At 41.2% G+C, this 26,549-nt stretch overlaps 1 pseudogene across 1 annotated transcript in view; it reads left to right on the top strand.

The window, feature by feature from the left end:
* Positions 1 to 26,549, top strand: part of LOC311129233 (peroxisome proliferator-activated receptor alpha-like) — a 68,627-nt pseudogene that overhangs the window by 41,779 nt on the left and 299 nt on the right. The window contains exons 3-4 of the transcript in view: positions 17,470 to 17,721; positions 17,925 to 18,168. The product of the transcript in view is annotated as a peroxisome proliferator-activated receptor alpha-like (transcript). The remainder of the gene's footprint in view (positions 1 to 17,469; positions 17,722 to 17,924; positions 18,169 to 26,549) is intronic.

The raw sequence follows: 26,549 nt of genomic DNA on the forward strand, positions 1-26,549 counted from the left end.
TTCTTGAGCAGGGGGACCATGCGGGCACTGCAGGATTTCAGTCCTTCACGGCGTAGTGTGTTACCAATTGTTTTCTTGGTGATTATGGTCCCAGCTGCCTTGAGATCATTGACAAGATCCTCCCGTGTAGTTCTGGGCTGATTCCTCACCGTTCTCATGATCATTGCAACTCCACAAGGTGAGATCTTGCATGGAGCCCCAGGCCGTGGGAGATTCACAGTTCTTTTGTGTTTCTTCCATTTGCGGATAATCGCACCAACTGTTGTCACCTTCTCACCAAGCTGCTTGGCGATGGTCTTGTAGCCCATTCCAGCCTTGTGTAGGTCTACAATTTTGTCCCCGACATCCTTGGAGAGCTCTTTGGTCTTGGCCATGGTGGAAAGTTTGGAATCTGATTGATTGCTTCTGTGGACAGGTGTCTTTTATACAGGTAACAAGCTGAGATTAGGACCACTCCCTTTAAGAATGTGCTCCTAATCTCAGCTCGTTACCTGTATAAAAGACACCTGGGAGCCAGAAATCTTTCTGATTGAGAGGGGGTCAAATACTTATTTCCCTCATTAAAATGCAAATCAATTTATAATATTTTTGACATGCATTTTTCTGGATTTTTTTGTTGTTATTCTGTCTCTCACTGTTCAAATAAACCTACCATTAAAATTATAGACGGATCATTTCTTTGTCAGTGGGCAAACTTACAAAATCAACAGTGGATCAAATACGTTTTTCCCTCACTATATGGGGGATTGGAAGTGATGCAGACAATTACATTGATGGAATTACAATCTATCTGCATTATTAAAGCTGATCTACCCCCTATAAAAAAAGAAAATAAAGAAAATAAATCAATGTTACGGCTGAGTAGCTGTTCTAAGTACTGTATCTAAGAAGGTGAATTTAAGTGGGACCATCCTGTTACTCTCTTCAAGCCATCATCTACTACACTTCTCTCATCACCCCACAGGGGATCATCGACATGGCTGATTAGCCGTCCTCAGAAGACCACTTCCGGAACGAGTGAAAGTAAACAGACTAAGAAGAAGGACATTGTGACCACTTGTGGACAATCTGAGCCTTACATCTAAAAGGCCATCCGAAAGAGAAGGCCCAATCGACCCCTTCCCACAAAGGCCTGGGTCCAACAGAGATACACGATGAAGACCTCCAACACGTAAATACATGCATTGCGTTTCTTCCCAAACGGGCGGCAGTTCGGGGCAAAGTATTAGGATTACTGTGAGCGTAGGTCCATGTGTATCCAAATGTTTTCTATCTCTCTCTCTCTTTAACTCGCCATCTTTTGTAACAAGTGTCATATTTTGTTAGTCCACTAGGGACCCGTTTTCATTGTATTAAGTTTCTAATCCCTACCTATACGGTGTATGTGTTTTTGTGTATCTTGTTTTATCATTTTTTATTAGTTAGTAAATAAATAATGAAATAAATGTGTGTGGTATGGAATGATCAGTAAGAACCGGGTTCGTGCAGACTTAAAGAGTCTACGACTTTCAGAATGAGACTGATATGAGGTAAATTATTAATAAATGACTGTTAATTGATAAGAGATATCTAGATATCTTTAGAGTTAATTCGGGAAATGGTAACTCGTTAAACAACTTTTCCCGTGGTGCCCCAAATTCCAAATGAGTTAATTGTTACATGACTCATTTAATCTAGTAACAATTAAACATAGTAGGTAATTATTCGATACATAATAGTCATCACAATAATGACAGTCACGTCACGACACCGTAGGTTTTAGTCTGATTAATTACATAGAATAGAGGAGTGCACTACACTCGTGACGCGCTCTGTTTACAAACACTGATAAAGCTGTGATGGAAAATCTTATGTTTGTGCTTTTCTCGTAACCAATTTCTGTGTTCTTTGTTTGTGCTTTTCTAATAACCCATTTCTGTGTTCATGCAAGTGACCGATTGAATAAATCCTCACTATCAGTATCAGTATGCAATTTGTCAATATGCCCAGACTCTTGTTTTGAGAATGAAAGATATCTCAGTTTCAAGGTCTCAGCTTAGAGAGAAGAAGCCTTGTGAGGTATCGGTCTGTCACATGTGTCATGACTCTCTCCTTGGTGAGGATCAAAGGTGCCAGATCAGCTTGGCAAATGGCTGACAGATAGCCAGGTTCATTCGTCTACAACAGCAACACGTGCAAAACGACTACGCTAAACTTGCCACGGCTTTGAAAATAGAATTCTGTGGTTCTGCAACTCACAAACACGACAGCTCGCTGGCTAACACTGTCAAATAAGCTCGGAATGAACACCCACAATCTTACTATCATTGGTCTATTCACTGAAACAGAAATGGATTAGCTATTACTATTCAAACAAATGTTTCTGTTGAACATGTATGCCACCTTCATTACCTACTTGGGTCCTACAGCCCACGTTGGTTTGCCAATCTTAGACCTGAGAGAGCTTGCGAGCACAGCTTTTGAGACATCAAAAGTGCGCAACGCTAAGAGCCCTGTAATCTCGGGTTTGAAGATTGATCAGGAGCACCAGTCCAGTTAGAGGGTGCGTTATCAGGTATTGAAGCGTTGAGTTATGACGCACAACAACGGTTTCTACCGTGAGACCACGATACCAATACCCACCGCAGTCGAAATAACTGTAAAGTACATCGTAAAGTACGTTACCTGATCGTTACATTCCTACACCCAACCCACACAACGTGTCAGAGCACAAAACACAGACCGAAGCACTCTAGAAGTTCTACTAAGAGAAGTACTAAAGTGAGAAAAATTTGAGAAAAGGGAAAAAGTTAAGTCACTATGACTAGATATGGAATTGCCGGACAACAGGTCCGCCAGAATTAACACCCTTAGCAAGGACGTAAACAATCAAATGACTCCTGCTCTCACTCGAGACCCTATCCAGGGCCAACTCGATCAAGAAACAAGCCCACAGGCTTTGTCTATAGATTCTGATACAAATGTTGTGAATCAAAAGGTCAAAAACATCGCAATAGCCAATTCCACTCTAACCCTGATAAGTCGATCTGTCTTCTCCATGAACACATATGACACATCACGTAGTTGCGAACAACCACTCCACTTCGTGGGGAATATGACCACAAAACGCAACTCAAACAGCCCATACCTGGAAACAGTCCTGGAGGACTGCTTAACCTGTCTTGCGCTAATTGATTCGGGCTCAACAATGTCGCTCACCTCTCAAACATTGTTAAATTATCTCAAAATGGCTTTGAACCCAGCTGAACGTTGGTTAAAAATGGAATAATGCGACATTAAACTTTGAGGTGTCACTCAGACTACCTCGCCTCTCACATTGAGACTCATGCTGAAACTACACTTCCAAGACGAATCGCTTGTTCACCCTGTGTACGTTACCAGCCTTGAAAGTGAACCCCTGCTACTCGGAGCAGACTTGATGGATCGTTTGATTCGACTGGTGGATTAGAAAACAAACCAAGTATGGTCACAGGTAACCATGCCGTCTCCACTGACCACACTGTCTTCTCCGAATGCTAGCTGCAACACAGTAATTCACGAGGGGTATCTATCGAAAGAACCCCTTCGGAAAAAGATGTTTCGATACCTCTTGGTGCAGAATCTGACCCAAGGAGATATTACGATATCTCGACACAGTCAATCAGCAAACCTGATTGACCATTCATTTCATGATTTCGAGCCTGCGTCGAGACTACGTGCAACACTGTATGAGGCCGTCCGATCAGGAAACAAATCTAGTTGTAAACTTCCCCATGAGAACACAGAGGAGCGGAAAAGCCCCTCGATGGGGATAACCTTAGAACACATCTGAGATATTACTGAGGTGTACCACACTGGTTGTAAAAGAAGTCCAGTGGAATGTCCACCTCTGAAACAAATGGCAACAATAATCATTCCTTGCCATGTGTAGTTTCAACTACAATGCAACTAGTAAAATGCTCTAATCATGTGTTCCGGTAGGATAACATTTCAGAATAAATCGGTAGGATAACTGGTCCCCTTGGGTACCAGTACCAATACCAGCAACAGTTAGTTCAGCCACACTCAGTAAGAAGGTTAGAGACCTAACAAGTCGAATTGCCCTTGATTACAGCGACAGAGGAGTTAGTAGACACTCAGATTGCATCACGTGGAAGGGAATCTCCCAAAACATTATTCTGATGGTTAACACACAATCATTCTAAAAAATAAATAACGGAAAAGTGGTGCGTGCATTTGTATTCACTCCCTTTGCTATGAAAACCCTAAATAAGATATGTTGCAACCAATTACCTTCAGAAGTCACATAATTAGTTAAATAAAGTCCACCTGTGTGCAATCTAAGTGTCACATGATCTGTCACATGATCTCAGTATATATACACAGGTTCTGAAAGGACCAGAGACTGCAACACCACTAAGCAAGGGGCACCACCAAGCAAGCGGCACCATGAAGACCAAGGAGCTCTCCAAACAGGTCAGGGACAAAGTTGTGGGGAAGTACAGATCAGAGTTGGGTTATAAACAAATATCCGAAACTTTGAACATCCCACGGAGCACCATTAAATCCATTATTAGAAAATGGAAAGAATATGGCAACACAACAAACCTGCCAAGAGAGGGCCGCCCACCAAAACTCATGGACCAGGCAAGGAGGGCATTAATCATAGGGGCAACAAAGAGACCAAAGATAACCCTGAAGGAGCTGCAAAGCTCCACAGCAGAGATTGGAGTATCTGTCCATAGGACCACATTAAGCCATACACTCCACAGAGCTGGGCTTTACGGAAGAGTGGCCAGAAAAAAGCCATTGCTTAAAGAAAAAAATAAGTAAACATGTTTGGTGTTCGCCAAAAGGCATGTGGGAGACTCCCCAAACATATGGAAGAAGGTACTCTGGTCAAATGATATTTTTGGCCATCAAGGAAAATGCTGTGTCTGGCGCAAACCCAACACCTCTCATCACCCCAAGAACACCATCCCCACAGTGAAGCATGGCGGTGGCAGCATCATGCTGCAGGGATGTTTTTAATCGGCAGGACTGGGAATCTGGTCAGATTTGAAGGAATGATGGATGGCGCTAAATACAGGGAAATTCTTGAGGGAAACCTGTTTCAGTCTTCCAGAGATTTGAGACTGGGACGGAGGTTCACCTTCCAGCAGGACAATGACCCTAAGCATACTGCTAAAGCAACACTTGAGTGGTTTAAGGGGAAACATTTAAATGTCTTGGAATGGTCTAGTCAAAGCCCAGACCTCAATCCAATTGAGAATCTGTGGTATGACTTAAAGATTGCTGTACACCAGCGGAACCCATCCAACTTGAAGGAGCTGGAGCAGTTTTGCCTTGAAGAATGGGCAAAAATCCCAGTGGCTAGATGTGCCAAGCTCATAGAGACATACCCCAAGAGACTTGCAGCTGTAATTACTGCAAAAGGTGGCGCTACAAAGTATTTACTTGGGGGGGTGAATAGTTATGCACGCTCAAGTTTTCTGTTTTTTTGGTCTTATTTCTTGTTTGTTTCACAATAAAAAATATTTTGCATCTTCAAAGTGGTAGGCATGTTGTGTAAATCAAATGATACAACCCCCCCAAAAACCGCTAAGTAGGAATGCCTTAGATATGACATTAGACACAATGCCATGATAGAGTCATTTAGCCAAGACCGTGGACGTATATAGAATACAGTCCAATTAAATGATTTAAGGTGTGGTAACTATATTTTGTATATGATTTGTTTGTGTTTTCGTTCATTTTTACTTTCATTTTCTTTGACTTAGGAAGTGATAGTGCCACAACAAGTTCCCCATTCTTCTTGGGGAATAAATGTAATGATGTATTTCGTGAGTGGTGTGCATTGTTAACATCTGCCTAAGTTACTGCCCAGATCTACCAGCCTGGACGACCGGACGACGGGTCCGGAACGGCGATTCCCAACCCAGACATCCCCTGCCCATTCTTGTGGTGGTCTGCAGCTTGCAGAAACCCTACCAGGGTAAACCACCAGAGGGGAAGCGCAACGATGATCCACAACCAGGACATCCCGTGGTCATTTTTATGGTGGGTTGCACCTTGCAGAATCCTTCCAAGGTTGAACCAACCAGAGGGGGACTGTCATGACTCTCTCCTTGGTGAGGATCAAAGGTGCCAGATCAGCTTGGCAAATGACTGACAGATAGCCAGACCCCTCTCTCTCCCACAGGAGAGGAGAAGGGGGAGTTGGGCTGGTTTTATGACTTAACAGCGGGTCATAAATAGTTTGCAGAAAAGGACTCCTTTTGGTCTCTAGTATGGGAAGAATTAGATTTTCTTTGTTCCAGAGACTTTTGCAGAGACGTCGAAAAAGTAAACACTGGAACAATATTCCTAACATCCGAATGTTTGGAATGGTCAGTGGGGATCTAAAGAATAATCATGTCATATTGTTTATTATTTTGTGATGTAATTAAAAATTGTATGAACCAAATACTGTAACTTAGGAAGGACAGCCCCTTTATCTGTCATATTTCCATCCGATATGTTGTCTATGTGATATGAAAATGGATTAAACTATTTTTGTTAAGATAGGAATGTGATATTAGGAGTCATAAGAGATAACTTCTAATCATATCATTTGCACAGGAACTAGCCACGCCCCAAGTGCCATCAGAGATTGTGTCAGCAAGTAGGAACGCCCCTTTTACCAAGAGGGCATAAAGGCCTGAAAGACAAATTAACATTAGACAGGAAGCGTGGAGATGTGGCTACATGGCTTAAAATTGTTAGACCATAAAGACCAGAAAACATGAGAGTGGCGACTGCACCTTTAGAATGGTTAGAACTTTGAATGAGAAAGACCAGCCGACGTGAACCGCGAGCTCACGTTACAAATGGTTGAACCTCTACAGACCAGCCGACGTGCAGTGGGAGCTGAACGTTACAAATGGTTGACACTCTAAGACCAGGAAACGTGAGACTGTAGTCCATACGTTTGAAATGGTGAAACTCTGAAACTCTTGTCGTATCGAGTAAATGCTGGCAATTATTGCTGATGAACAAAGGAGTCCGCTCATACTGAACCTGGATCATAAGATTTATTCATATCACAAGCTTTCAGCATGAGTTACAGACTTGCAGGGTCTGGAGAGCAGTGTCCTCGAATTCTAATGGCTGCTCTGACTTCTACTTCGTCCTGCATATACTTATAAACAATGCAAACAGATGGGTTGCTCCCTCTTCTGGCCAATCACCAGTCTCCCCTGGGGCGTCACCCCACAACTGGCTACTTTTGACCTAACATAAACAACATTCCATTTCTTCATGAAAAACATTTAACAAAGACATAATCCTAATACACTACATTTCCCCCCTTCGAGACTAACTAAAAGTCTCGAAAACAAACAAAATAGGATTATGACCAGTAACAATTTATCTTATTGAGTATCTTTAACATTAAACCAAAAACATTCTCCTCTAGAGTGTAAATACCTTTCTATGAAATATGAATAAATGTTTATGAAGTGTGAATACATTACTATGAAATATGAACAAATCTTTATGGAGTGTGAGAGCGAAAAACTGTCCGGCAACCTTCGTTCCAAATCCATCCATCAATCAAGACAGTAAAATTCTCTCACGGTCCCTCTGCCCCAGGCAACCACCTAGGTACTCCCGATAAACTCATAAATCCCTATCAATGCATTTGAAACTATGATGCAATTAAATACACATGTAAGCCCCTGCAAACAAAACACTATCCAAAAAATGTCCACTCTAAGGCTGGTCAACCCATTGGACCCTACAGTGGACCTCTCCCTGCCTAGACTCCCTGTCCCTAAGCATCAACGAAATAAACAAAAACATCTAAGATCCCCACATGTATTCAATAACATCAAATATCATTCTACAAAAATTAATACCTAAGACTATGACCCAAATTATGTATTACACATGCAAATATGTCTATATTTCATTGCAGACACTGGAATGTAGTCCACTACACTTCATCTCCTCCGTAGTCTCCTCTTCCAATGTATTGTTGATGATGGAATCGGAATCTTTCCACACCCTCCTTGTTTCATCTCCTCCAGTCATTGTCCTTTCATATTGTCCTTGTTTGAGTATTTCAATCTCCACATATTCCCCCAAATGCTTCTGGAAGAAAAGAAAAGACCAAACAGTATCTTTTGCAAAACAACACTTTCAAATTAAACATCAATATCAACTAAGAATATAAAAATTATATATAAATGATTTATGAATCAATATAAATGATAGAATAATGAACTAGGATAATTATTCATTCATACACTTCCCCCCTTTGATTCATAAAATCATACTAAAATCACCCTAATATTGAAATTTTTTTTAAAAATTATCAAATGATCAAAAAGGATCTTTATCCATTAATACTCCATCCAGACCCCCTTGTCCATCTTCATCCAGATCAGGAACAGTCAACAACGGCATCTGAGTGTTGTCTCCAGGCATCACTCTCCAACCTATCTCAATATCATAGCTTTCTCAAAGGTCAGTAACAAATTACAAACCTCACACACAGTGCCAACAAAACTGCTATTAAAATGTAATCCATCACTGCTCCTACTGGCCTACCTGATCTTGCAACCAAGTCTTCGCTGACCATCCAGCTCCTTCAGATCTACCAAATGCATCCCTTATATTCTTCAATGCATATATAACCCTAGTGATAATATCTTAACTATCTGGACTCAAAGTATAACTAATATTATCAATATGATCTTCCCAAATATTACACCATACCATGGAAAACGTCCCCCCTTCTCCCTTAGATTTATCCTTCAATGATAGGCTTGAAGACTATGACATGTCGCCATGTCTCTTTTCACCCTATTTTCAACCCTAGATTTATCTGTGTCCGGTGGGACCCCTCTTTTAATGGTAGAAACCTCATATGGAAGCTTCAACGTTGACATGTAACAACATCTTATCCATCCATAGGGTAAGAATATATATGCTTTATCACCACAAACCCTCAAAATATCTCTAAAATTCCCAATAGTCACATTGTCAGGCAAAAGCTAATCTTTTAACCCTCAAAGTCCTGCTCTTCTTACTAACTGGAACATATAAAGTAACATATTTCTCATTACTACCCTTAAGGTCATGCATACCCAAAGTTATCATATAATCATCACAATCTGATATTCCCATAAACATACCCCTTACATCATATGTTTTATTAGAACAAAAACAACTTTTAGCCCTCAAGGGTTTCACCTCCAATGCTTCAGGGTTCGCTGTTACCTGATTTTTCTTCCCATTTAACAAATTCCCATAGGGTAATTCATTTAACCAAGAACACCTAAACCTAGGCTTAAACAAATGTTTTGACAACGACATTATTTTATCTGTTTACTGATCATTGTTGCTGATACAACAGTCATGACAAAGCATAAGATTGACACATACTTGATAGAGATCGAACCCCACGTCTCTGGTGCTGGAATTCTCAACAGACATGGACCCTCAAGATTCCTCACTGATATTACAGAATGAGCTGCTGGAACCAAAGATTCCTACCTGCCCATCTATCTCTAATTTTCACAACAGAAGAATCAAACCCATCCATTTAGTTTCTCTCTTCCCTAACGAGCGGTACTGATCAGATACCTCTCCTTGTCTGTCATTAAAATCAAAGACCTCATCCTGTACCTCCATGATAGTATCCTTCACTATTTCAGATGAATCTATATTGACTCTCTATCCGTATCATAAACCCCTGAGTCTCTCTTGCTACCTCCTTTAATTTCAGAAAAGTTGTTGTCGGTGTCGGTGTCATACTTCCTACATTTGCTATTGCCATCGTATCATTAATCCCTTCCAAAGTTACCATTAAAGTAGTTGATTTAGTTGATGTATTAACACTCTTAACTACTTCTAGCGGGAAAGTTACCGATATCCTCTGTGTATTATCTACTGTTGGAGTGACTACTGTAATCTACTCCTCCTGAACTCCTTTGGTGACTGTGGAAGCTTCAACAGATTTCACATCTTCCATTTTAAGCGTCACTTTACGAATTACATAGCCTTTTAACCAATAATTCTTAACCAGAACAAATTTTAATGCTTGCACTAGATAAGTACACATATATTCTCCCTGATCTTTCTCAGTAACATTACGCAAAATAAATGAACAATCACTCATAACCCTCTTCCACATCATATCGTTGTACAAAATATACTTCCTTTGACTAGGTGCAACAGCTTCTACTTCTGGTCCTGATAACAATACTTCTTCTCCATAATTATCTCTCCATGTGGGAGGAACGTCCCCATCCTAACCCTAATAACAGTCTTTTCCTCTAAAATTGGTGCTGGAGCTATTGCTTCCCTTATAATCAAATGCGATATATTTATGGCTTTAATAACTATCAATGTTGAAAGAGTTAAATTGCTTCTCACTGTTGTTTTAATAGACTGACGTGTTAATGTCCTTATTGTTACTTCATCTAGTTTCCCCAAAGCTTTGAACTCTTTACTTGTACTTCCATCTATTACCACTAGTGTCAAATGACGTAAATGTAACTTATATTCACTCTCTCTTCCTACTCTAAACCCTCACTTTCAAACTTTTGATTATAAAAAATACACCTATAATTACCTTGATCTCCCTGCTGGGAACTGTAAATATAGATACTCAATCACCCTCAATCTTCTCTCTCTCTTACTACTAACTTTGAAACTTAGCTTACTGTCTTAGAGTTCCTTCAACCTAGTTCTCCTAACTTATTTTAATCTAATCTTTTCTCCTAACCTTTAAAAACCTTTTCCACTGATTTATTCACAAAATCCCTTTACCACCAAATGTTTAGGATATGTGATTGGGAAGTCCCCCTGCTTCTGACTTCTTTACACACAGACTTGGCAAACGACTAAACACCTTTTAGCCTAGCCTGAAATCTCTTGGTGTAAGAATGTAACCCAGAATAACAGTCACCCCTTTTAACTTTATTTTTCAGACAGATTGTCTAATAGGCAGTCTAATAGATTATCATCCTTCCTATGATATTATCTTTTTAAGCAAATATGATTCCCAAAAACCCTACTTTTTAAAATCTTCTACCAGACAGCCGTCTAGTGTACATCTTATTGTACAGTTCAATTTACACAATGCATCTCTTTCCAACAATGCAATAGGTATATGTTCTAATATTAGTATGTCTATTTTAATTTCTCTTTGATTTTTATAGCAGAGCTCAATTGGTTCCTTAAGAGTAATTAGCTGTTTTACTACCTCAAATCCCTATCCTAATTAGTTAATTTTACATAGTGAGATGTTTAACCTCTTTAGGCTGAACGCAGATAAGTTTTTCCACTATTCACCATTATTTCTCATAGTCCTTTGTTTTCACTTCAATTGTTAGATATTTTCTCTTCTTCTCTAATCGGTGCTATCAGCTGACACCCCCCAGGTGATCTTCACTTGCTCCTTTATCTTCCTTAGAAATGTCCTCTGTTGTTTCCTCCTGACTTATTGCACTCACAGGTAAAGTGACCAACCTGTCCATAATTATAACAGTCTTCTGAAAGTTGCTGGAAGTGTAGCTGAAATCTTCCTCCTCCTTCTAAGCCTTCTCGTCCTCTTCCTCTCCAATTCTGTGTCTGTCCAGAAACTGGCTGTGGATATGGAACACCTGGTACCCCCCTTGGTGGCTGGTACAATTGCGGTTGGCCTTGTTCAGTTGAAGCTGTAACAGTGATTGTTGATTTGGTTCACTCTGATTCTTCATAACCAAAGCTTCTCTTCTCCACCAGTTGTATGATTGAGTTTTCTGAGAGTTTCTTGATCCTGTTCTTTCTTGCTGTTGACATATCAGGATTCTTCAAAAGCTTATATTCTAAGTTCTGTCCTCGAAATATCATCTTCCATCATCTTCTTACTATTGGCCTTTCCTTGACCTCAATGTATTATTCTTCTCCTCCAATTCTTGGGATTATTTTCTCAGCAGGTTTTCTCCTTCTGTATCTTCTCTTCTTGAGTTGTTCATTCAGTTGTGTTACTTCTTCTAAACTATTCGCTTTATCCAGGCATGATAAGCATCGGTCTATATCTCCTTCTATTTCTTCTGTGCCAATCATTGTTGAATAAAATCCTCTTGAACATAAAGCACCTTTAATCTCTAAGTCTTCATCTTCCCGAACCTCATTCTTCTCTTAGTTTCCAGACCTCTGGGTTTTTTCTTACTTCTGGAGTTTTGGATTCATCTTTCTGGTCGTTTCTGCTTGTCCTCTATCTATTATTCGTTCATCTTCATCTCTGATGCAATAATCACCCTGCTGGATGATCACTGGAAGCTGAGGATAAACATCCCTAAGCTCTACTTCCTTCTCATAAGGTGGGGGTGTTTTTGCTGAATCCGTATGTGAGAAAGGTGTACTAACTTCTGCCATTAGTTTTTCTGTCACATTCTCTATACCTTTGTTTATCTTATCGCTGGAATCTTTTATCAGTTTTTGTTTGAGAATGAAGGGCAACTTTTGTTTCATTTGCCGGATAACCTAACACTACTTTAGTTAAAGGATTACTATTTTGTACTATATCAACCGGTGTAATGACTTTCATAGCCTTGATGTCGTTTTTCCCCATTGTAACAACCCTTTTATATTCCTTTATTGTGAATTATTTTATTTTAGACTATATAGCCTATGGCTTCCCCCCTTTAATTATTAATATAAACCTAAACAACAAAAAAAATCAATCAACCAAAAATCAATCAACCAAAATATGAATATGAAAAAATTCAATTAATTTTTTTTTTCAAAAACCATTTCTAATTAAAATAAAAAATCAATTAAAAAATCAATTAAAAATTATGAATAATTAAAACCAATTTTTATTTCTATATCCTATCTTACCAATTTATCAATTAGTGGCTATCTTACCACAACCCATCAAATGCAAGTAGTCAACTTCAGACTACAATACTAAAAACAAAGCCTTCTAACCTTACAACACTACAATTCCCATAAACCCCCTTGCTCTATAAGCACCTAATTATCTTAATTTTACAGAATAATGTCAGTCCTTGATTCCCAACACAATTCCAATCAAACCCAAGTGATGCCAGAGACTCTAAAATGCAATTTTTAATGAATCAGTATTTGCCAAGCCTATGTGAAATTGTCATAACATCAAATATCCTGTAGGGGAAGATTTTGTAACCAGACCAGTACCAAACCCTTTTTGAGTTGATCCTCTGTCGCGTCACGTGACGTGATGTATACGTCAGCACCCCCTCTCTTTCTCTCTCCATTGTTCCTCTCATATGACAAAAGAACAGAGACACAGGAAAAGATTTTAGTAGTTAATGCAATACTGAGTTACTTCAACCATATTCAATATTCCCCCACTCACATTCGCGCTAAGACTTAACTCAGGACTAAATAGATCGCTCAAAAACATTTTTATTTTATTTTAATCCGTCATTTAATTAAATTCATTATAATCCGTTAACATATATCTAATTTATAAATTCACTACATCTCAACAAATAGTTTCATTTTCAAACAACAGCCGTTTAAACTAGAAGATCTAATTCATTTTCAAATCTTTCCTCTTTGTTCCCTCGTCTGTGTTTCTCTGTCTCCCCCTGCAGCCCAGTCTAGTAAAATCCCTACGCATGCGCGATACATTCAAAAATACTTTTTCACCGTGGAAGGGAGTTTAACAGTCCTGCTGTACCTCCGTTTTCCCCTCATAGTCAACAACATTTAACAGCGCTCACAAAACATAGAACCTGAATTACACACACACACAAACATAATTTAAGAGGCTTTATCCCATCGCAATGGGACCTCTAAGGACACCCGTTAGCATGTAGCACGCAACACAATTAGCATTTAGCCTTAGCATTAGCCTTTATGTACAATGTGGCCTGAACCAGCATTTAGCATTAGCATTAGCATTAGCCTTTAGCTAACTGTGGCCTACCCCACACAACAAGCATCCTGCACTGCCCTTTACTTTTGACTTATTTTCCTACCGTTTGTGCTACCGTGGATTTAATGACAATCTACCGAGAAATTACACCCAAGCGGACCCCCCGTCGGATGAAAGTCGAGCAATAATCACAAATCAGATAAATTCCATCAACCCGAGTTTTCTTTAAAACACACCGACTGCACATTCTAACGCGCAACCGGATTTGTCGGCCCATTCTAAATGGCCCCCCTGGGGTCTTACGCGGTACAGTGCTCTAATGTATGCACATATCTGCCTTAATTGTACATCTGCCATATCTGCCGTTAATCCCTACCATCGATTGCTCTAAAATTCCAAGCCTACTCTCCCCCCTTTTGCCCTGTCTACCAGTGCAACAATTGATAATGATTAGCCAGACCCCCGTTCTCAGCAATAACGCCACACGAGGCACATTTCGGTCGTAATGGTACATTCCTCCAGTGTACACAAGTAGTATCCAAACTAACAACCTCCAAAGCTTGTGAGAAAAAACTCACCCTTTTCTGGCCATGACTTCAGAACGAGTTAGCTTGGCGGCTACGAATGAAGCAAAGAAGATTTGCAGACCAGCCCCACGTTGGGCGCCATTTGTCGTATCGAGTAAATGCTGGCAATTATTGCTGATGAACAAAGGAGTCCGCTCATACTGAACCTGGATCATAAGATTTATTCATATCACAAGCTTTCAGCATGAGTTACAGACTTGCAGGGTCTGGAGAGCAGTGTCCTCGAATTCTAATGGCTGCTCTGACTTCTACTTCGTCCTGCATATACTTATAAACAATGCAAACAGATGGGTTGCTCCCTCTTCTGGCCAATCACCAGTCTCCCCTGGGGCGTCACCCCACAACTGGCTACTTTTGACCTAACATAAACAACATTCCATTTCTTCATGAAAAACATTTAACAAAGACATAATCCTAATACACTACACTCTCAATCTCTACACGAGAAGAAGACCATGCACTAGACCTTATCATATCAGTCTGCAGCTGTACATGTAAAGTAGTCTAGAACATTCACTAAAGACACGAGTTGGGAAGGACAATCCCATCTCAGACAACCGTAGGTACATCTGAAGTATCTATTCTAACGAACACTCCATTCAAAGACAAACCGAGTCTCACCGAAGTGGGATAGACACTCAAACCCTTTTTGAGAAAGTGGTTAAACAGAGAGACAACGATCAAGGACAGCTACGCGTAAATATGCATTGCATTTCTTATCCGAATGAGCGGTGTTTTCCAAATGTAACAACGATAAGTTGAATCTCTGGAGTTGTCTCTCCATTTCACTCTCTTTCTATTGACCCCTCCCATTTTGATAACCTATACCGTGTGTGTGTGTTTACGTATTATGTGTTATTATTTAGTTAGTTAGTAAATAAATAATTAAGCCAATTTGTGTATTGATAATTCATCAATAAGGTTAGGGTTCTTGCAGGTTCAAGGATTATGCGACGTTCAGAATGAGACTGATGAGGAACTGATTTAATTAGTGACTGTTATAAATATATATATATATAAGAGTTTAAGTCGGGAGATGGAAACTCGTTAAACAACTTCTTCCGTGGTGCCCCAAATTCCTAATGAGTTAATTGTTACATGATTAATTTAATCGAATGACAATTAAACATAGTTAGTTGATTTGATAAATAACAGTCCACATTAATGCATGTCACGTCAGGGCACATGCATGAACCAGCATTGGTTGGTCACATGAATGAAGCAAACGTTAATGATGAATTAATTATGAATGATAAGTAAGCTAAATCATGCAAATATAACTTGTTTGCAGTATATAAGAGAAATAACGGGACTGCCCAGGTAGAGCTCATGACAGACGTTCACTATGGTGCATCAAGTTTGTTGGAACCTCTCCAGTTAACTGTTAATAAAAAATTATTCATTTAAGATTGACTTCGAGTGTCCCATGTGTAGAATTTCCACGACAAAGCTTAGCCAATTAATTTGCATGTCCAACAACACGCTACAAAACAGTCTGTTCCCAAAAGCCGGGGAGATGACTCACACTCCTAGCAACCCCAATATCTTATCTGGTTTTCCAAATTCACCCTCACTACCTGTCTTCGTTGCCGGCTGTCCTATCCAGCAGCAAACGACAACTTCCCTCCGTTAAAGCGGTCTACAGACAATACGCAAACAGGGCCGACGGAGCGTAGTGCAGTGTTGCAATGTCGTTTTTCATCACAAAAGGGGTGGCTCCGTCAATCGGCGCAGTTTTTTTCCTACCTGGAAATTGAGACCCAACTTAACATTCCTTGCGAAGAGTGAGGGGCAGTATTGAGTGAGTTTTGCAACGTCTGTCCCGCCCCTGTGTCTACATCCCATATTTTCCGGTTTCCCTTAAACACAGAAGAGATGGACGTTCTGCTACTTCGCTTCTACTACTTGCAAGCTTCCTTTTATGTGCTTTTTATTTTGAGATTTGCTAAACGCAATTATGTCTGTCCAGTTTGGACAGACATAATTCTAACTAATTGGATTAGATTAGAAACATGTATGTTATTTATCTTTGTGTATCATAATATTAATCAATCAATGTACATACAAAAATACAGATATTAAAAACTATTCAAAAAAATCTACCTGCAGTAGAGCATGCTAGGAAATGTGATAATCATTACAGTTATTTTACAGTAATTTAGAGGTAATGGGCTGCCAGTAAGTTACTGTAAACGAAACAGTTTTATGGTATCAATGCCGCTACTGTAATCCATTGACAGTACCATTACTGGTACTGTAATCTATTGTAAGGGGAGAGTGAGTTGTTTGAATTTAGGCTAAGTGATGGTACAATTTGACTAATTTCCACAAGGGGCCTGCGTTTTACATGTAGCTCCTATTTTGTGTGTGCTTGGTTTACTTTTAACAAAGTTATTTATTTGTATGATGTGCCGTTCTAATTGTATATTTTTTCTTTAATATAAAACAGCATTGCCACAAAGAAAGCAATGTATATAAACTAACAAAACAGGTACCAATTAACTAAGACTAAAATATTACATGTATATAATAATAATTAGCAAAAACGTTTTTCTCTCTTGCTCCAGAGGATGAGCTTTGATTTTGTTACCCGTGTGCTTTTTGTGTGGCATTCTTTTTGATTGGTAAGTGAACTGCTACTGTGTTTTACATAGCTTTTTTTACGGTAATGTCCAAAATACATCCAATATTTCCAGTCTGTTAAATTTTACAGTGTACTACTAGTCATTGACTGCTCACTGGCGCCCCTCTCTGGCAGCCTATATCATGCACAACATTTAGGACATGTTTCCCAGACCCAGATTAAGCCTAGAGTTGGGTTAAAACACACTTTCAATTAAGATTTTTTTATTGAGAATGATTTTTAATCATGGACTAGGTTTAATCTGGATCCAGGAAACCGGTCCAGAATGTGTAATATACTATACATTACCAAACTATGCTTACAACACTGTATTATGTACGAACTAGGTTAGTCTTTCTCTCTTCTCTTCTTTCCGGCAGCCTTTTGTCATCCACGACATGGAGACACTCCAGCTGGCTGAGCGAATGGCATGGCTGGTGGGTGGAGGAGAAGGAGGTGGTGTAGGCCCAGATGGAGTAGGATCTGGGCCCGAGGAGCTCCAGGAGAGGGAGGCAGAGGCAGAGGCCAGGCTGTTCCACTGCTCCCAATGCTTCTTTGTGGAGACTGTGACGGAGCTTACAGAATTCGCCAAGTCCGTACCAGGCTTCCAGTGCCTGGACCTGAATGACCAAGTGGGTGACCAGTGTTAGGATTTTGTAGAACTTTATGAATGTGCAATGTGTGGTTCATGTTATGTTGTGTATATTGTATCATATTCCTTGTGAAATGTCTGTTGTTGTTTTTATGGATGAGTCTTCTACAAAAACAATTTCCGCCTGAGAATAGTTTTCTACTACTTCTACTAATATAATCTACATTTTCTTCTACTCTGCAGGTGACTCTGTTGAAGTACGGGGTGTATGAGGCCCTCTTCACCCTCCTGGCCTCCTGTATGAACAAAGATGGCGTCCTGGTGGCGAGCGGAGGAGGGTTCATTACCCGGGAGTTCCTCAAGAGTCTATGGTGGCCCTTCAGCGACATGATGGAGCCCAAGTTCCAGTTCGCCATGAGGTTGAACTCTTTAGCGTTGGACGACAGTGACTTGGCGCTGTTTGTGGCCACTATCATCTGCTGTGGAGGTCCAAGACAAAACACAGACCCTTTTGACTATGGTGCAGCTATGGCGGATGCATAGCCAGGCCAGTGCAGTACACTGTAAAAAAAAAATATATATATATAGTATTTGGATCAAACTAAAAAAATTGCTTCAACTGGTTACCATTAAATGAGTTTGGTTATTGAAAATATATTTCACAGCGGATTAGATGGTACAATGATTCTCTACACTGTACATCGCTTGTATTGAATTTTAGCACCCAGGAAATGGCAGAGCGATTTCTGCATTTTATACCTTAAACCTAATAAATAAAAAATACAAACTAATATTTCCTGTAAATATACCCCCTTTTTTTTATCTCGCTCCAATTCTATTTTTCACTTTGTAACTACCTATCCAAATTACTTCAACTTGGTTATAAGCAATTCAATCAATTCCCCACAAATCAAGATATTACAGCGGTTCAACAACATGAAATAGTGATTCCAAACTGATCTTTGGAGTCTTCAACAGAACAATCACATTTATTGGCCACAATATTGTAGCCAAATGATACCACCTTAACAATGGAAGCCTTAAACAGGCTTCTTAATGCCACGTACAATTATGCAAGTATTATAGATTCAATGCAGGCAGTGTACAAACACAAAACCATGAACTGGTGAATACAACAGAACAGATGAACTTGAATGACATCCACGGGTGACAAAAAATAATTGCTTTAAAGTCACGCCCCAAATAAGCCACGCCTTCCTCTTCTGATAGGTTGACGCCACTTCACTGCCCCATCGCTATGCAATGTGCATCTGCTTGTGTTGAAAGACATTTAGGAACTTTCATTCAATTTAAAACACCACATTGAACTGTCAATACATTGTTTGACTTCAAAAAATCTGAAAAGGTTAAACAAACCTAAGTCTATACCAATCAAACCAGATGAACTTTCATAGTGTATCACATGCACTTATGCATGTAGAGATGATAGATATTATATTTAAGTGATGAATACAGTAGACCATATTCACTAGAATGACATTCACTCTGACGGGTGCGCAAAAATAACATCCTGAAAGACCCCAATAAACCATGACTCCAACTCTTCCAATAGTGTGCAACTGCAGCCCGCAATTCAGGGCATTCCTGCTAGGAGGTCAAAAGGGAAATAAAAGTATTATCTGAGTTTTTTCACCCCCGCCTAGAGGAGTCCTCCTTGCTAGCTAGCAGAAGTGATGCCCGTAGCCAGTGTCCTTCGCTCCCGCCTGCCGAACTCCTTCCCTCACTGTTGTTAACGGAACTGCGGAAAACAGTTCCCGACTGGTGGGGCAAAGACACGGTCTACCGGTTGCCCCCGCCTCCCGCAAGCACAGCAGACAAGAGGCTAGAGCGACACTGTGCGTTAGCTAGCTTGCTAGTTAGCACACAGCATCGCTCCCGCCTGCTGGGTACCGGAGAAAGAAGTGCCCGACAGCCGGGGGCGAAGAACACTGTCTACCGGTCGTACCCGCCTTCTGTTAGTACAGCAGGTGTGAGGCTAGGGCGAAACCGTGTACTAGCTAGCTTGACAGTTAGTGACAGCGTGTGCTAGCTAGCTTGCTAGTTAGCTAGCACACGGTGTTGCATCCCGCCTGCTGAGTACCGGAGAAAAATGTGCCCAACAGTCAGGGGGTAAGGCCACTGTCTACCGGTTGTTCCCGTTAGCACAGCAGATGGGAGGCTAGGGTGACACTGTGTGCTAGCTTGCTCGTCAACTACCTAGCACACGGTTTCGCCTCTGCGTACCAGGAGAAAACCGTGCCCGACAGCCGGGGGCGAAGAACACTGTCTACCGGTCGTCCCCGCCTCCTGTTAGCACAGCAGATGGGAGGCTAGGGCGAACCGTGTACTAGCTAGCTTGATAGTTAGTGACAGCGTGTGCTAGCTAGCTTGCTAGTTAGCTAGCACACGGTGTTGCCTCCCGTCTGCTGTGTACCTCGTTAGGACTAGCTGGCTAAGCTACAGTGGGGGAAAAAAGTATTTAGTCAGCCACCAATTGTGCAAGTTCTCCCACTTAAAAAGATGAGAGAGGCCTGTAATTTTCATCATAGGTACACGTCAACTATGACAGACAAATTGAGAAAGAAAAATGCAGGAAATTACATTGTAGGATTTTTTTATGAATTTATTTGCAAATTATGGTGGAAAATAAGTATTTGGTCACCTACAAACAAGCAAGATTTCTGGCTCTCACAGTCCTGTAACTTCTTCTTTAAGAGGCTCCTCTGTCCTCCACTCGTTACCTGTATTAATGGCACCTGTTTGAACGTGTTATCAGTATAAAAGACACCTGTCCACAACCTCAAACAGTCACACTCCAAACTCCACTATGGCCAAGAACAAAGAGCTGTCAAAGGACACCAGAAACAAAATTGTAGACCTGCACCAGGCTGGGAAGACTGAATCTGCAATAGATAAGCAGCTTGGTTTGAAGAAATCAACTGTGGGAGCAACTATTAGGAAATGGAAGACATACAAGACCACTGATAATCTCCCTCGATCTGGGGCTCCACGCAAGATCTCACCCCGTGGGGTCAAAATGATCACAAGAACGGTGAGCAAAAATCCCAGAACCACACGGGGGGACCTAGTGAATAACCTGCAGAGAGCTGGGACCAAAGTCACAAAGCCTACCATCAGTAACACACTACGCCGCCAGGGACTCAAATCCTGCAGTGCCAGACGTGTCCCCCTGCTTAAGCCAGTACATGTCCAGGCCCGTCTGAAGTTTGCTAGAGTGCATTTGGATGATCCAGAAGAGGATTGGGAGAATGTCATATGGTCAGATGAAACCAAAATAGAACTTTTTGGTAAAAACTCAACTCGTCGTGTTTGGAGGACAAAGAATACTGAGTTGCATCCAAATAACACCATACCTACTGTGAAGCATTGGGGTGGAAACATCATGCTTTGGGGCTGTTTTTCTGCAAAGGGACCAGGACGACTGATCCGTGTAAAGGAAATAATGAATGGGGCCATGTATCGTGAGATTTTGAGTGAAAACCTCCTTCCATCAGCAAGGGCATTGAAGATGAAACGTGGCTGGGTCTTTCAGTATGACAATGATCCCAAACACACCGCCCGGGCAACGAAGGAGTGGCTTCGTAAGAAGCATTTCAAGGTCCTGGTGTGGCCTAGCCAGTCTCCAGATCTCAACCCCATAGAAAATCTTTGGAGGGAGTTGAAAGTCCGTGTTGCCCAGCGACAGCCCCAAAACATCACTGCTCTAGAGGAGATCTGCATGGAGGAATGGGCCAAAATACCAGCAACAGTGTGTGAAAACCTTGTGAAGACTTACAGAAAACGTTTGACCTGTGTCATTGCCAACAAATGGTATATAACAAAGTATTGAGAAACTTTTGTTATTGACCAAATACTTATTTTCCACCATAATTTGCAAATAAATTCATTAAAAATCCTACAATGTGATTTCTTGTATATTTTTTTCTCATTTTGTCTGTCATAGTTGACGTGTACCTATGATGAAAATTACAGGACACTCTCATCTTTTTAAGTGGGAGAACTTGCACAATTGGTGGCTGACTAAATACTTTTTTTCCCCACTGTAGCACACAGTGTCCTTTGCTCCCGCCTGCCAACCACCTGCTCTCGCCATTGATAACAGAACTACGGAAAACAGTGCCCGACAGGCGGGGGCGAAGGACACTGTCTACCGGTGTATGTTAGCTAGCCGTTGTCACCCCCCACCCCTTGTTCTGTGGGGTTTATCGGTGGCTGGCATCCAACGCTATTGTGCATTAATACCACCTACTGTACTGGAGCTCTCCCAGCCTGTCCAAACTTAAAAATTGACCAATAGAAGTATAATATAAAGAGAGGTTCCTGCAAATGCAGGAATGCCCACATGCAGGAACGGCTCGAATGCGGGCCGCAATTGCACCCTTCTCAACTCTTCAAATAGGCTGCCGCCACTACATTGCCCCCACAGCTATTCAATGCGCATGTACATGAGGTATGGAAAGTAATTTATAAGCTTTCATTCAAATAAAAAAATCACATTGATCTGTCAAATAAAGAAAAACCCTGGAATGAGTAGGTGTGTCCAAACTTTTGACTGGTACTGTATAACCTCTCACATATAGCATCATATAATATTAACTCCTGCAGAATAATGCATTTCTTGCAATAACATTATACAACAAATGTTTAATTTTGTCTCGGGAACAGTGGAGAAATATGATTTCTTTCTTTCAGCATCTCTTGAGAAAATGCGAATGCACGTGTAATGTGTTATCTTAGACACAGTTATGCAAGCAGACAGTATTTCAACCACATAAAAAATGCACCCAAGACGAACTGAAGACTTATCATAAACATCTTTTTTAATCAGCTTTTCATTTCCTTAAAACCGGTTAAACTGATGACATTTGGACAGGACCAATCTTTCCACTGATTTGGAGTTATTGCTTTTTTCCCCAGGTCCCTAAACGAAACAGACAATGTTACCGGTGTTAACTAGATTACTAATGCATTCATTCTATCGATGTAAGACATTATTCTGGTGATCCCTATTGTATTTAGTCTTCTAGGGGCAACAAGTTAGGCTATGACAGAAGAGAAGTTGCATGTACAGTTGAAGTCGGAAGTTTACATACACTTAGGTTGGAGTCATTAAAACTCGTTTTTCAACCACTCCACAAATTTCTAGTTAACAAACTATAGTTTTGGCAAGTCGGTTAGGACATCTACTTTGTGCATGACACAAGTACATTTTTCCAACAACTGTTTACAGACAGATTATTTCACTTATAATTCACTGTATCACAATTCCAGTGGGTCAGAAGTTTACATACACTAAGTTGACTGTGCCTTTAAACAGCTTGGAAAATTCCAGAAAATGATGTCATGGCTGTAGAAGCTTCTGATAGGCTAATTGACATCATTTGAGTCAATTGGAGGTGTACCTGTGGATGTATTTCAAGGCCTACCTTCAAACTCAGTGCCTCTTTGTTTGACATCATGGGAAAATCTAAAGAAATCAGCTAAGACCTCAGAAAAACAATTGTAGACCTCCACAAGTCTGGTTCATCCTTGGAAGCAATTTCCAAATGCCTGAAGGTACCACGTTCATCTGTACAAACAATAGTACGCAAGTATAAACACCATGGGACCACGCAGCCGTCATACCGCTCAGGAAGGAGACGCGTTCTGTCTCCTAGAGATTAACGTACTTTGGTGCGAAAAGTGCAAATCAATCCCAGAACAACAGCAAAGGACCTTGTGAAGATGCTGGAGGAAACAGGTACCAAAGTATATATATCCACAGTAAAACTAGTCCTATATCGACATAACCTGAAAGGCTGCTCAGCAAGAAAGAAGCCACTGCTCCTAAACCGCCATAAAAAAGCCAGACTACGGTTTGCAACTGCACATGGGGACAAAGATCGTACTTTTTGGAGAAATGTCCTTTGGTCTGATGAAACAAAAATAGAACTGTTTGGCCATAATGACCATCGTTATGTTTGGAGGAAAAAGGGGAACGCTTGCAAGCCGAAGAACACCATCCCAACCGTGAAGCATGGGGGTGGCAGCATCATGCTGTGGGGGTGCTTTGCTGCAGGAGGGACAGGTGCACTTCACAAAATAGATGGCATCATGAGGAAGGAAAATTATGTGGATATATTGAAGCAACATCTCAAGACATCAATCAGGAAGTTAAAGCTTGGTCGCAAATGGGTCTTCCAAATGAACAATGACCCCAAGCATACTTCCAAAGTTGTGGCAAAATGGCTTAAGGACAACAAAGTCAAGGTATTGGAGTGGCCATCACAAAGCCCTGACCTCAATCCTATAGAAAATTTGTGGGCAGAACTGAAAAAGCGTGTGCGAGCAAGGAGGCCTACAAACCTGACTCAGTTACACCAGCTCTGTCAGGAGGAATGGGCCAAAATTCACCCAACTTGTTATGGGAAGCTTGTGGAAGGCTACCTGAAATGTTTGACCCAAGTATACCAAATACTAATTGAGTGTATGTAAACTTCCGACTTCAACTGTATCTAAATATACACTGCTCAAAAAAATATAGGGAACACTAAAATAACACATCCTAGATCTGAATGAATGAAATAATCTTATTAAATACTTTTTTCTTTACATAGTTGAATGTGCTGACAACAAAATCACACAAAAATTATCAATGGAAATCAAATGTATCAACCCATGGAGGTCTGTATTTGGAGTCACCCTCAAAATGAAAGTGGAAAACCACACTACAGGCTGATCCAACTTTGATGTAATGTCCTTAAAACAAGTCAAAATGAGGCTCAGTAGTGTGTGTGGCCTCCACGTGCCTGTATGACCTCCCTACAATGCCTGGGCATGCTCCTGATGAGGTGGTCTCCTGAGGGATCTCCTGGAATCTCCTGGATCTCCTGGACTAATGCATCCGCCAACTCCTGGACAGTCTGTGGTGCAACGTGGCGTTGGTGGATGGAGCGAGACATGATGTCCCAGATGTGCTCAATTGGATTCAGGTCTGGGGAACGGGCGGGCCAGTCCATAGCATCAATGCCTTCCTCTTGCAGGAACTGCTGACACACTCCAGCCACATGAGGTCTAGCATTGTCTTGCATTAGGAGGAACCCAGGGCCAACCGCACCAGCATATGGTCTCACAAGGGGTCTGAGGATCTCATCTCGGTACCTAATGGCAGTCAGGCTACCTCTGGCGAGCACATGGAGGGCTGTGCGGCCCCCCAAAGAAATGCCACCCCACACCATGACTGACCCACCACCAAACCGGTCATGCTGGAGGATGTTGCAGGCAGCAGAACGTTCTCCACGGCGTCTCCATACTCTGTCACGTCTGTCACATGTGCTCAGTGTGAACCTGCTTTCATCTGTGAAGAGCACAGGGCGCCAGTGGCGAATTTGCCAATCTTGGTGTTCTCTGGCAAATGCCAAACATCCTGCACGGTGTTGGGCTGTAAGCACAACCCCCACCTGTGGACGTCGGGCCCTCATACCACCCTCATGGAGTCTGTTTCTGACCGTTTGAGCAGACACATGCACATTTGTGGCCTGCTGGAGGTCATTTTGCAGGGCTCTGGCAGTGCTCCTCCTGCTCCTCCTTGCACAAAGGCGGAGGTAGCAGTCCTGCTGCTGGGTTGTTGCCCTCCTACGGCCTCCTCCACGTCTCCTGATGTACTGGCCTGTCTCCTGGTAGCGCCTCCATGCTCTGGACACTACACTGACAGACACAGCAAACCTTCTTGCCACAGCTCGCATTGATGTGCCATCCTGGATGAGCTGCACTACCTGAGCCACTTGTGTGGGTTGTAGACTCCGTCTCATGCTACCACTAGAGTGAAAGCACCGCCAGCATTCAAAAGTGACCAAAACATCAGCCAGGAAGCATAGGAACTGAGAAGTGGTCTGTGGTCACCACCTGCAAAACCAGTCCTTTATTGGGGGTGTCTTGCTAATTGCCTATAATTTCCACCTGTTGTTTATTTTATTTGCACAACAGCATGTGAAATTTATTGTCAGTGTTGCTTCCTAAGTGGACAGTTTGATTTCACAGAAGTGTGATTGACTTGGAGTTACATTGTGTTGTTTAAGTGTTCCCTTTATTTTTTTGAGCAGTGTAGTTGACCAACAAATGGCATACCAAATGTCGGAAAGTATGATATGGCTTACCAAATGTTGGAAATTATAAGGAGAAATATAGTAGTGAAAGTAGTCAGTAGACTATGTGGTCCAGAACGGAATATATGCGAAATAAATTATGGTGAAATTATGGTGGATCGAATTGCGCAGGTTGCCTACTTTTTGAGTGATTTGTTTGACAATCAGATGAAACATAACACAACACCCATAATATGCGAAACTGAGCCTGCGCAGACCATGAAAAACAATGGTAAATGGTATAAGATGTTTACATGTCCACCCACCCCACCCCAACCCAACCCCCTATTTTACGCTGCTGCTGCTCTGTTGATTATTTATGCATAGTCACTTTAACTCTACCTACATGAACATATTACCTCATTTACCTCGACTAACAGGTGCCCCCGCACATTGACTCTGTACCGGTACCCCCTGTATATAGCCTCCTTACTGTTATTTTATTTTACTGCTGCTCTTTAATGATTTTTTACTGCATTGTTGGTTAAGGGCTTGTAAGTAAGCATTTCACTGTAAGGTCTACACCTGTTGTATTCGGTGCATGTGGCAAATAACATTTGATTTGATTTGATATCCCAGGCATTTTATTTGGGTTTCTCATAACCGGGAAACAAGCTTTTTCGGGTTATTGTAAACGGGATAGGATGTTTATATGCGTCAACTCAAAAACAGAATACTTGAGTATCCCGAATAATAACGGGATATCGGTGTGAATGTAAAAGTT

The sequence above is a fragment of the Coregonus lavaretus genome (genome assembly GCF_964263955.1).
Source record: "Coregonus lavaretus genome assembly, chromosome: 5".
NCBI classification, from domain to species: Eukaryota; Metazoa; Chordata; class Actinopteri; order Salmoniformes; family Salmonidae; genus Coregonus; species Coregonus lavaretus.